The sequence below is a fragment of the Meles meles genome, chromosome 11, assembly GCF_922984935.1.
Source record: "Meles meles chromosome 11, mMelMel3.1 paternal haplotype, whole genome shotgun sequence".
Classification (NCBI taxonomy): domain Eukaryota; kingdom Metazoa; phylum Chordata; class Mammalia; order Carnivora; family Mustelidae; genus Meles; species Meles meles.
Window position 1 is genome coordinate 67853895 of NC_060076.1, and position 13340 is coordinate 67867234.

Genomic DNA, 13340 nt, shown 5'->3' on the forward strand with positions numbered 1-13340 from the left:
ATTTCAGATTTCTTCTCTCTGCTGCCCCCTAGAGGACAACTGGCTCTATGAGCGAACTAACTGGAACCTGGGAAGGTAAGGACCGGAGAACCTGGGCCCCTGGGCACAGGTTCAATATCTTCTAGTTGTAGATGGGTCTGACATTTTCTGGGCTCTGCATGGAGGGGGGGGGGCACAGCTGGTCCTTTCTGGCTTTCTGGGTATCATGTTGGGGAAGCCTCAAGAGTCGCTGTGCTCCACAGACCCCATGACTGGCAGGGATGCTTTCATCACTTTTGGATCTCTTTAGTAAGGGATCTTCTGAATCCTCTGCGGTAACACTCAGGCTATCTATGCACCCCCGCTAGTTCTACTGTGTTGGACGTCATGCCACATCAATGACTGATCGATCCCTAAAGATGTGCTTGGGAATGGTCAGGCTCTGCTCGTCTACCAACCTGGACGTAGGAGTGGACAATGGACATTGAGAACCCTGGCAAGCGATCCCTTCACTCTGCCTCTAATCTCTTCCGTGCTCCTTCAAAGGGGAGAAAAAGGTTCCTCTGTCTTCTGCATTATAGGCACTTCCTTCCATCACCTCTTTTCTCCTATGACCCACCGTTCTCTGTCCTATGACCTGCGGCAAACCTGTAGAACCAGTTTCGCGAAGCCTGACTTAGATGTTTGCAGAATGGTCAAAACTATCATATTTCTAGGGACTCGAAAGTATGATTTTTGTAGTCAAAGCCAGAAATTAACTTACTTTTTGTGCCTTTTTGATGTAATTATTCTGATTCCTCTCAGAGGCAAATGGATGCTTCTGGCAGAATGGGGAGACAGCATATATTGGGAAATGCAAATTGAAAAGCACATTGATGCCTTTCAATAAAACATTGTCTTTGTGCCATTGTTATTATTCATTCTAAAAAGGCAAACCTCTCAGATTGGATAAAAACTTGGAAAGCAAAGTACAGGCATCAGTATTACTTCACCTTAATGCTTCTCTCCCGGCCAGACCAAATGCAAATTGGTTGATATTTGATTTTGCACTGACAGTCTCCTTAGAAGAAAAGCAAGAAGAGTAGGAATGCTGGTGCATTTTAATGGAGACCCAGTTTCCCACCGCAAAGAGGGGAGTCTTTGCAAAGCCAGTCTTCTTGACAATCCAGTCCCCAACTAGAAACAATATTAACTCTTTCTAAACAAAAGCATCTTTATCATGTATTCCTTTGAAAACTTTCAAGGTTCCCCAGGGGATATAGATCGAAACTTTCAAGGTGTCTTATAATAGAGCACACTTTATCCCTCCAGATATAGCTCTCTAATAGATGGCGTGTAGGCAAACTGCTTTCTGTATCAGCCTGCCATGCTCTGTCCCTTCCCACCACCCTAGTCTGAACGTCTATTTCTTTCTTTTTCTGCTATTTAGACATAGTCCTTCCAGGACCATTTCAAATCCCTTCTTATCTGCAAAACTTTCCCTAGCGAATCAGCCTCTCCCGCCTTTGCATTTTTTTAACCTGCAGTGAGCATCAGGATTGCCTGGCAAGCATTTTCTAGGCATGTTCTAGCCTCGGACTCAGAGAATCTAACTCACTTGTTCTGGGATTGGGTCTTTGTGGGGCTGAGACCATTCCTGCTTAAGAATCGGGCCTGAAATATAAGGTCTATCCTCTTCTGGTCCATTCTGTTTGGCATTTAATGGCCATGCTTGCCTATCAGTTCCGTCTTTGTGTTTAGCGAAATGTGTGGGCAGAGTCTGTTGGGTCAACCATCAGACTACATCAGAGCTGATGACCCACACTGTCCCCGCAGGGTCCTCTGAATGTTCCAGACAGAAAACCTAGGAATGCCAGGATGTTCAGGGACACTAATATTCCAGGACACCTTCCTTGATTGACACTGTGGGCAAGAGCAGAGGCTTTTCACACCATTGGATTTGAGGCATAGAGAGCCCCCTGGTGGTCGGTAGGATAAAACAACCAAATTCCCAAAAGAAAAATCACCACCAGGGAGGAAGAAGTATTGATTCATGAATTCTTCAACACCTGTTATGGGACTTTGGAGGGGCATAATAACAAACAGCCCCACTGTCTCCTTCATTTTGCATGAGAGGGAACAGACAATAAAGATGCAACTAAGCACACAAGACAATTCCAGAGCATGCTGTGGGCTCTGAAGGTGCAGTAGCTGAAGATGACCCAGGTGAAGGAGGGGAGAGCGGGTCTCGTTCTGAGTGGGCTGTATTTCCCTGAAAGGCAGGGTAGCCTCTTGCATTGTCCCCTCCGAGCCTGCGGACTCACCCCTGGAGTTCTGGGACTCTAATGGAAGACAGGCCATGAAGGAAAAGACAATGTATCTAGCAACTAAATAATGGGGCTAAGAGACCTTTCTTGGCCTTCAAGGCCACGGGCCATGCAGTTTGGGGGTCTGGAGGTGATCGCATGCGCTGTGGGCCAAGGTGCAAGGTCAGGAAAGTGACAGCGGGCACCAGGCAGCAGGATGGTGAGCAGGGAGGACTCTGGGGCTCAGGAACTGCAGAGCTCTCTGTAAAGCACTCCCTCTGCATGCACCTGCTCAGAATCCTAGCAGAAAATATACCCTAGAAGGAGCCCCAGGCTCTCAGGTCCCCTATGCGTTCAACATCACAGCCTCCAATAAGTGTTCCTGGCCATTAGTCAGCAGTCACAGATCATCAGCCAGTGGGCACCCAGAATGGGCGTTTAGTTAGTGTGTGAGTGTGAGTGAATGGGGTGGCTAGGTGGTGGGTGCCCCCTGCCCCTGAAACCTGGCCCATTCTCCATCTCTCTACTGTAAGAACTCTGAGGTCAAGGATTCTGTATTCAGCCCCAAGCAAAGTGTCTCCCATTGTAGGAAGTAGGACTTCAGCAAATACTTACTGGTTTCTATTTGACTGTTTCCACCTTGGGCTTTGTCTTCTGCTTGTCCTGAAGAAGCACTGGAGGGAAGACTGGCATGTGAATCAGACTGATGTGGGTAAATCAGTGGTTGATGAAATTGGGATTTTTTTTTCTTCCTGATTCTCCTGCAAGCATGATTTAGATAATTTGTAATTATATCTCGGGAAGAAATAAACAATTATGGGATGCCAATGAGCTTAAAATGCTGCTTTTTGGGGTCAAATACACAGAACTGCTCAATTGGTGGAGATCTGCCCAAAGTCTGTGTTTCAGTTATTTAGTGTTGAGTGACAAACCCCCTTAGAACTTAGTGGCTTAAAACAACGATTTCAAAAAGATACGTGTACCCCTATGTTTACTGCAGCATTATTTACAATAGCCAAGATATGGAAGCAGCCCAAGTGTCCATGGATAGATGAATGGATAAAGAAGATGTGGTGTATATAGTCAATAGAATCTTACTCAGCCATAAAAAAAAAATAAGTCTTGCTATTTGCAACCATGTGGATGGATCTAGAGGATATGATGCTAAGTGAAGTGGGTCAGACAAAGACAAATATCAAATGATTTCACTTATAGGTGCAAGCTAAACAAAACAAGACAAATAAGAAAGTGAGAGAAAGAAAGAAAGGAAGAAAAGACTCAAATATAGAGAACAAAGTAATGGTTGCTAGAGAGGAGGTAGGTGGGGAAAGAAACGGTTGACAAGGATTAAGAGGTGTGAATTTCCAGTTATGAAATAGTTAAGTCATGACACTTATCATGGTGAGCACTGCGTAATGTCTAGAATTGTTGTATCCGTGTACTGTACGCCTGAAAATAATAGAACATTGTGTGTTAGTTATACTTCAATTTAAAAAAGGAAATAAGAAATACCTGAATTATTAAATACATACATACAATTGTTAAATACATAAATAAATAAATAATGTTAATCTTCCCAATTCTTTTTTTTCAGACTACTATCTCATAATGAACTTGTATTTAGAATAATGAAGAATTCGCTAAACTCAATAGTAAGAAAACAATCAATCCAATAAGAATATGGGTAAGACAACTTGCACAGACACTTTTCTAAAGAGAACATACTGCTGGTAAATAAACACATAAGCCTCCAGGGAAATGTGCATTAAAGCTGTATGTGCTCCGTATTACACACATATACAATAGCAACAATTAAAAGTACCGATAGTGCCAAGTGCTGGTGAGGAACGTAAAATGGTTTAGCCACTTTAGTTGATCACAGTTTCTTATGAAGTTAAATATACACACATCATATGACCCAGCAATCTCTGTCATGGGTATTTATCTTAGAGAAACGAAAAGTTATGTTCACATAAAACCCTGTACACAAAAGGTCATTGTGACTTGCTTTGTAATAGTCAAAAACTGGAAGCAACCCAAATGCCCTCCAACAGGTGAATGGATAAGCAAACTGCAGTAAGTCTACACCATAGAATAACTACTCAGCCATAACATTAACTCTGGACACATGTCATAATTTAGACGCATTTCAAAGGAATTATGCTGAGTGAAAGAAGCTAATCTCGAAGGGCTAAGCACAGTCTGATTCCATTTATGTAATATTCCTTTTTTAAAATTTAAATTCAATTAATTAGCATATAATGTATTATTGGTTTCAGAGGTACAGGTCTGGGAAGCATCAGCCTTACTAACACCCATTGCTCATTATATCCTGTGCCCTCCTTAATGTGCATCACCCAGTTACCCCATCCTCCAACCCGCCACCCCTTTCCCAATTCTGCAAGTTGACTGAGCTCGCTTGGAAGAACTTGTTCCCATGATTTGGGTTGGGGCTACTGTCATTTGGGTACTGGGTTGTATCCAAGCGTCCAAAATGGCTCATTCATAGATTTGTCAGTTGGTGCTGGCTGTTGACTGGGAGCTCAACCATGCTGTTGACTGGCTGTCTTAGTTCATGTTCGTGGGGCCCTCTTCATAAACACAGCTTGGGCCTCCTCATAGCAAGGTGGCTCAGTCCCAGGAAGAAGTATTCAAGAGGAAGGAAATAGAAGTTGCCAGTCCTATTAAGGCCTCTGGGGGCGTGATACAAACATTCACCACATTCTCCTTGTCAAAGTACTCATGGGACCAGCGGAGGTTTAAGAGGAGGGGACCTGAACTCTACTGTTGATGTGGGGATGGCTTGCGTGTGCAAGAAGTCTCCATCTTTGGATGCGATGTACCATGTTTGCTTTCTGACCACTGCAATTTACATCCTTCCACGTGCAAAATACACTCAACCCCTTCCTTCCCACTCCCCGCTTAGTGTCATGGTATTAGCTCAACATCCAGGACTGCATTATCAAAACCAGGTTCAGATATGGATGGGGTCCTTGGGGACAGCCTCTCTGGCATGCTTCCTTGGGTGTCAAGTCCTGTAAATCAAAAAGAGGTTTTCTGCCCTATACACCCCCCAACTTGCAGTGTGAGAAACGGACAGAGTAACTGCAGCAAATACAACACCAGGGATATAGCTTTCACTAGTCCATAGTGATTCTGGAATCCAGCCATGCATGTGTTGACAGGTTTTTTCATTTTTTAATTACCATTTAAAAAAATCAATTTTTTAAAGACCATTCCTTCTGGGGAGTGTTTCTCTATGACTCTTGACTCAGACTTGCTGAATTGTCCTTTCTTTTCCATTAGAAATGCCCTACGCCTGCAGATGAATAACTTTTTCTGCCTTCTTCCTCGTCGTAAGAGGTTAGGGGCCCAGAAACCTCTTCTCATTTTGACTCGTTTCTATTCCTTTTAGTACAAATTAGTATAATTCCTCTTAAAAAAAACTTTATAGATTTCCTTTATGTCAGATTATAAAATTCGCTCTACTAGACAGACTGGAGTTGGGGACAGGCACCTGTAAACCTTGGTACGACAGGACGCTGTAGAAAACCCCCTCATGATTCTTAGAAGTGCCATAGTTTGGCTGAGAAGGTCTTGAGATACTGTCTTGCATCTTTCCGTGGACTTTGAAGGGCTGTGTTCTTGGCTCGAAATTTACTCTGAGACCACATTTTACTTGCATTAACCGGGACTTAATCTTTGCCTTAAGGCCAATCTTCCTTTAATGCCCTTTTCTTGGGTTTGGGGGTTCTCTGTGTTGTTTTCTAAATTCTTCTCCCAAATTGAACTGTCCATTTTGGTGGAGCTCATCATTCCCGTCCCTCAGATTTTCTCAGAGGTCACTAGAAGAAACTAGTTCCTTTGAACATTCTGTCTGAACATCTCTATAGCTGAGCATGCCTGTTGTTTTGGTCACCTGTTCTGTCCGTGGCTGCAGACAAGGCAGCCCAAATTTTATTTTTATTTTTATTTCTAAAAGATTTTATTTATTTGTCATAGAGTGAGCGAGCGAGAGAGAAAGAGTGCACGAGCAGGGGGAGAGCAGCCAGGGGGGAGAATCCGGCTTCCTGTGGAGCAGGGAGCCTGATGCAGGACTCGATCCCAGGACCATGGGATCATGACCTGAGCCAAAGGCAGATGCTCAACCAACTGAGCCACCCAGGCATCCCCAGCCCAAGCTTTGGAGTGGTGCCAAACTTGGACACAGATTGTCTTTGTTTCAGTCTCCAGTGGCAATTTCCTCTCTCATTCCTTTCAGGCTCCATCAGAGGTTTCCAGAAGCCCGTCTGGCTCTTGCCTACCACTCCATCCCAAAGCCAAAGCGGCTTATCTTTAGTTTCTGTTCCAACAATACCCCGGGTTCTATTTCAGTTCTTTACTGCGGCAGAATAAGCCTTAAGCCAAACAAGCATTCAAACTTAGTGGCTGAAAATAGCATCCAGTGAACTATCTCTCGGCGTCCTGTAGGTTGAATGCACTTGGCTGGGGAGTTCTGCTCCAAGGAAGGCAGCTGGGACTGCAGTCCTCTGCGGGCTGCACAGGAATGGATGGTGCGGGATGGCTCACTTGTCTGGCTGTGGGCGCCGGCTCTTGGCTGGGAGTTGGGTTAGGTCTGTTGACCAAAGACCCCAGTTCTCTTCCACATGGGCCTCAGCCTGTCCCTGCACAGACGTCCTCACTAGCTGTGCTTGAGTTCCAAGAAGGAGTGTTCGAAGAGGAAGGAGGGACAAACTGCTGGCTGAAGGTCTGGGTTCGAAATTCACTTCTGGTGTCTTTGAGCTGTCAGAGCAAGGGACTAGCCCAGATTGGAAGGGAGGGAAATAAACTCCATCTGTCAGCGGAGAAGTGGCTTGAACACCGGGGCAGGCATTGGAGGCTGGATGTCCGGCGGGTCAGCTTTGGAAACAAGCACAGCTGGGGAGGAATGATCGAATGATCGCCTCTTGTAACAAGGAATCACATTGAATATAACTTCTTGTAACAAGGAATCACATTGAATATCACCTCTTGTAACAAGGAATCATATTAAATCAGACGCTGCTTTTCTCTCATGGAGGGCTAGACCTCCCATTTCTAGAGCCTCTCCGTCATTTTTTCTTCTGATTCATTCTGCACACTAAAGTCATACTAAAACGTCCCGTTCAAACCATTGAATTTTTACTATCTACTGACAATCCAGTGTTAAAAAAAATTGATGTTTCCTTCTGTTGGGCAGAAATTCTTAGAAAAAGTTGGAAAACTAGGAATTGAGGCATGAAGCAAAGTCATAATTTAGCATTGATATGTAATATCAAGAGTCAACACAGCGTTCTTTTTTTGGAAATATAATTTTTTAGAAATTGTTGCAAATTCTCTGCCTGATCATGACTGGGGTAATGGAATGTCCATGAGGAGTACAGCCAGTCCTAAACCACACTCATTCTGTTTTAGTGCATGTCTTCCCCTTCTTCTTCTTCTTGTCCTTCTCTCTCTCCTTTCTTCCTCTTCTCCTCCTCCTCTTTCTTCTATTCCTTCTCCTCCTCCTCTTCCTTCATCTTTAAAAAGATCAACATGCTATAAAAATTCAAACCATTCAGAATGATATAAAATTAAAAGAAAAATCTCTGCTTAAGCCCCACGTCTTCAAAAACCCAACACTACTCTCCATAGGCAGCAGTTTCTGGTGGCGGATCTGATGGCCATCTTTCCGATCTCTGACATTGGAAAGAAATTGAATATATTTATAACTCTTTCTTGATTGAACCAGTATGTATTGTGTCCTCCTTAGAAAGCAGTTTTCCCCAAATTTTAGTGTGTATTAGAAACCTCTTGAAGTTTTCTTAAAACACCCCAGAGTGTCTGATTCAACAGGTCTGGGATGGTCCCTGAGAATTTTCATTTTTAGCAAGTTCCCAGTTAATGCTGATGCTTTTGTCCAGGACCCCATTCTGAGAACCACCATCATGAAGAATAAAATTCTTGTTATTGACTTACACTTACACTTACTGTCCTTTATCTATATTTTTCTTAATAAATATATTTTAATTCTGGTGTTTCACTTGTACCTGTTTATTTCTGGATTGGTTATCTTTAGACAGTATCCATTGATAGCCAGAGCTATGAAAGTTGAGCAAATATGGGAATTATTTGTTTTATGATTGTGTTGCTATTTTAAGTGTGTCTTCTGGGAAAATTAAAATTGGCTTTTCAACCCTTTGGTGCTGTTATAGGGAAGTGCAGTTCTTTTTTATGTTTTGTTCTTCTATCCAGTCACCTTGCCAACCCTTCAGTGATTCCAATTCTTGTAAGATTGTGCGAGTTGATACTTGTGGCGCTAACTCATTCACTTTCACCGTTGTGTGTTTCATCTTCCGGTGTAACAAACACTAATAATCATTCTCATGTTGACGGATGTTTAGGAGTTTAGACAGTCTCTCTCACGTCTGCTTCTCTTTTGACTTTTTTTTTTTGCTGTTACGTAATAATCCAACAATCAAATTTTAGCCACATGCATCCCTGTGGACATGAGTGATTTCTATGTACCAAGACAGACCAGGGAGTGGAGGTGCTGGGCTGCGGAGGCCCAGCTACCATTTACATATGCACAGTTTGGAGTCTGTTGGCCTGACCTGTTTTTCTGGTGATTGCCATGGCGACCAGCTCTGGGAGAGCTCCCAGTGACTTTGTAGTTTCCCTCCTGTTTCTACTCCCTGTCTCTTGCCTCTCTGATGGGGAAAAGGGGGTATGTGGATAGGACGCAGGGTCTGCATGGGCTGATCTCTCTGCCTCATGGCTCTGCTTTGAAGTATTCCTATTTACGAGGGTGGGAGGAGTGTGGAGGGCTTTTGGAGAGACTCCTCACCATCGGGATCTGGGGCTTAAGTGACAATGTAAATGCACATCAGAGCGTCGGGATTTACTTTACTGGGCTTTAGCTTTGGGGTTTCAACAAAGTTGGTGCTCGCAGAGATCCTATTTTAGGTTGGCTTGTTGCCAAGACAATCAGCTAGAGATTTAGCTATAGATTCAGGAGGTTGAAATGGATATGACTTGGATGCCCATTACCAGCTTAGATCAGTAAACGGGGTCAGGCAGATGGCTTAATAAGCCCTGATTCTGCTTACTTGACAGATGATGTCATTGACCCATTGAGTACATTGCATTATAGTCTATGATATGATTGTTCGTGGGACACATATTTATTGAGAGCCTACTATATGCCAGATACTGTTCTAAGTGCTTTAAAGATATCAACTAAGCCAATCCTCATAAAAACACTGTGAAGTTAGATGCATCACTAACCCATTTTATAGATGAGGAAGTTGAGGGACAGGGAAGTCCAGTAATGTGGCTCAAGTCCCATGGGGGTTGAGCCCTGTTTGAACCCAGGAAGTCTACACCTGGGCCAATGCTCTTAACAGCTTTGTTGCACTGATTGTCCTGTTACTACTTCTTCCCCCTCCTCTCCCTCCCTGTCTTCCTTCCATCAGCTCTTCCTTCCTTTTTTCTTTCCATTTAGATTTGTGGAGGGATAATTAACATACGGTTATGATGTGTTATTTTATAATGAACATAGGATTAGTGATACAATAATCAAGATAAAGACATTTTCATCCACCCCAAGAAGTTTGTTGTGTCTTTTATACTCCCAATCTCTGGTGAACACTGATGTGTTCTCCCTTCCTGTGGTTTTGCCTTTTGGAGAATGTCAGATGAATGGAATCGAGGAGTGGGTAGACTTTTGAGCAGCCTTCTTTCACCGAGCAGAAGGTACATCAGATTTACCCAGCCTGTTGCCCATCTTGGTGCCTTGTTTCTGTTTATGGTGGAGGAGTAGTCCATTGTGTGACTGTGCGGTGGTGTGTTCCTCCCTTAGCCAGTTGATGGATATTTCGATTATTTCCAGTTTGGGGTGATTATGAAGAAAGCTGCTACAAATCTTTGCCTTCAGGTATCTGTATGGACATCTCTTTTCTTTTTCTTGGGTAAAAAGCCCAAAGGTGGGATTGCTGGATCATATGATCAATGAAAAATAAGTGAAAATTTAACTTTTTTTAAAAAAGAGAAGCAGGCAGAGAGAGAGGGGGAAGCAGGATGCATTTCCACCTAATTAGAATGACATCTATTCACCTAAAGGGGGTTACCGTCATCAAAGTGGTTTACACATTTGCTTAATTCTAATCACGCCTTAATGTCAATCTGGGTCCTTCAAGAAGCATCTGAGATCTGGTCTGATGGGTCTACTGACTGCTAGAAAATCAGGAGCAGCAAGGGAAGAACCAGCTCTTATACTCTTCCCATTGTCAAAACAGGTCTGGAAGTTATCGTGATTTTCCATATGTGAACTGACATTTCATCAAGTATTAGCAGGGTCTGCCAATTGCTGACTGTGTGAGCTGTGTAATCAAGCCATAATCTCCAGATCTTCTTGTCTTCCTTTGTGATATTCGGAGACTGCACTACATCCCTTTACACTTCTGGAATGAAATAGAAATGAATGAATTTTATAAATGTATATTAATGGATGTGTACTTTCATGGAGCTGAGCCGAAGGCAGCGGCTTAATCCACTGAGCCACCCAGGCGCCCCAACCACCCCTCACATTTAAGAACAGGAGTCCTCCTTAAGGTGGTAATGGATATCAATAGCTAAAGCTGTTTAATAATATTAAATTAAACTGTGTTTAAATTTATTTTCCCAAGATTCACGTCACCAACCCAAATCCACTACAATCTCATGCCATCGTGATGTTCTATTAGAAAAAGCCAGAGTGGAGCTGTATGAACAAAAGGCAAAGATGCATTTCCACCTAATTAGAATGACATCTATTCACCTAAAGGGGGTTACCGTCATCAAAGTGGTTTACACATTTGCTTAATTCTAATCACGCCTTAATGTCAATCTGGGTCCTTCAAGAAGCATCTGAGATCTGGTCTGATGGGTCTACTGACTGCTAGAAAATCAGGAGCAGCAAGGGAAGAACCAGCTCTTATACTCTTCCCATTGTCAAAACAGGTCTGGAAGTTATCGTGATTTTCCATATGTGAACTGACATTTCATCAAGTATTAGCAGGGTCTGCCAATTGCTGACTGTGTGAGCTGTGTAATCAAGCCATAATCTCCAGATCTTCTTGTCTTCCTTTGTGATATTCGGAGACTGCACTACATCCCTTTACACTTCTGGAATGAAATAGAAATGAATGAATTTTATAAATGTATATTAATGGATGTGTACTTTCATGGAGCTCAGTCATGGACCAGATGATGACAATGATGTTAGTAGCAAACACTGAACACAGTACTTACTATGCTTCAATCACTGTGTTCTGTACATCACATGAATCATGTCCTATTACCTTCACCATAATTCTTTATAGTAGATGCTCTTATTACTATCACTTTACAGATGAGAATGGGACACAGAGTTCCACAACAATCTGCTGGAGGGCACATGGCTAATAAGTCACAGAGCTGCAAGTGGAACCCTGTTCCTATCCCTAAATATCACACTACTCTGCATCCTCCATAATGATTAGAAATAAAAATTCTGCATTGCATGTGAACATCCGTTTGTAAAGTTGAAATTAATGATATTTATGAATAAGCATCTGGTTAACTAAAATGGAAACTTATTTATAAGAAAACATTCCAAAAAAATAATACTACAGATAACAAATAAGCCTGTGGAAAACGTGTTCCCCATCACTTGTCATGAGGGAAATGCATATTAAAACTACAATGAGACACCACTACAGGTCTTTAGACTGACTATAATATGTGCTGAAAAAGACGTAGAGCAATGGCCAAATCACATTGTGCTGGTGGAAAAGGAAACTAGCACTGCCTTTTTGGAAAAAACAGTTTGATTCTTTCTTATAAAGTTAAATTTTCAGGGCACCTGGTGGCGCAGTGGGTTAAGCCTCTGCCTTTGGCTCAGGTCATGATCTCAGGGTCCTGGGATCGAGCCCCGCATCGGGCTCTCTGCTCCGCAGGGAGCCTGCTTCCTCCTCTCTTTCTGCCTGCCTCTCTGCTCACTTGTGATCTCTCTCTCTGTCAAATAAATAAATAAAATCTTTAAAAAAAAAAAAAAATGTGAGGGGTGGGTATGTGTAATTACTCAGTGGGTCCACTAAGGGGAGCCATTTCCTTAACAAAGAGAGATGGGCCCTGGAACTTGTCTTCCTTTGTGATATTCGGAGACAGCACTACATCCCTTTATACTTTATACACAACATCAATATTAAGGTATGAAGATAAAAAACTTAGGCACATGGTTTCAAGATTTCTAAACGCACCATAGTTTTGTAATAATTGGACAGAAGCATATTCAAAAAGGCAATACAAACATTTAGCTGCATTGATTTAAAGCACAAATTTGTTAAGAACGTTGTTTTTTTCTCTTTGCACTTCTTTCGGAAATATGCAGCACGGCATGAAAGTTAGTTGGAGATAGCAAAGGCAAAGACAGTGTTTACTGAGGGCTTGCTATGGGCTGAGTCTGTCGGGAGTACTGACTCATTTAACCTCACAAGGATCTTATAATGCTGGGAATAGTCGTCACCATCCCTACTTCATAGCTGGGAAACAGAGGCACAGAGAGCGAAGTGAACTGTCTTAAGGTCTTAAGGTCTTAAGCTACTAAGAAGCAGGCAGTCTGGCTTCAGAGGCCACTGACTCATCCTTTATATGCTGCCTTTAGATAGCAGAGCTCACTAGCCTTGGCAGAATGAATGAGTGAACTCAACAGGAAGTGAGAGAGAGATCGTGACATAAGATGGGCCAGGCACGTGTTCCAGAGATCAGAATTAGAAGGATTTTCCCTTGAGACCGAGAGAGAAAAGTCAAAGCACACGAGTTAGTCCCCCGAAACAGTTCTGTGTATACAGCACAGACCCAAGAAAAGAGATGAGGGTGAACTTGATTTCAGTATGCCTTACTATTGGAAATTCTGTCAAAAGTCCTCAAGGAGAATAATGTTGGAACAGTAGCAGAAGGATTTGAGCCAGATGAAGTGAACCAGGCATCAGAAACAGTTTGGGTGAAAAACACACTGTGTTGTGTGAAATCGAACTTCATTATGGTTTCGTGTTCTCC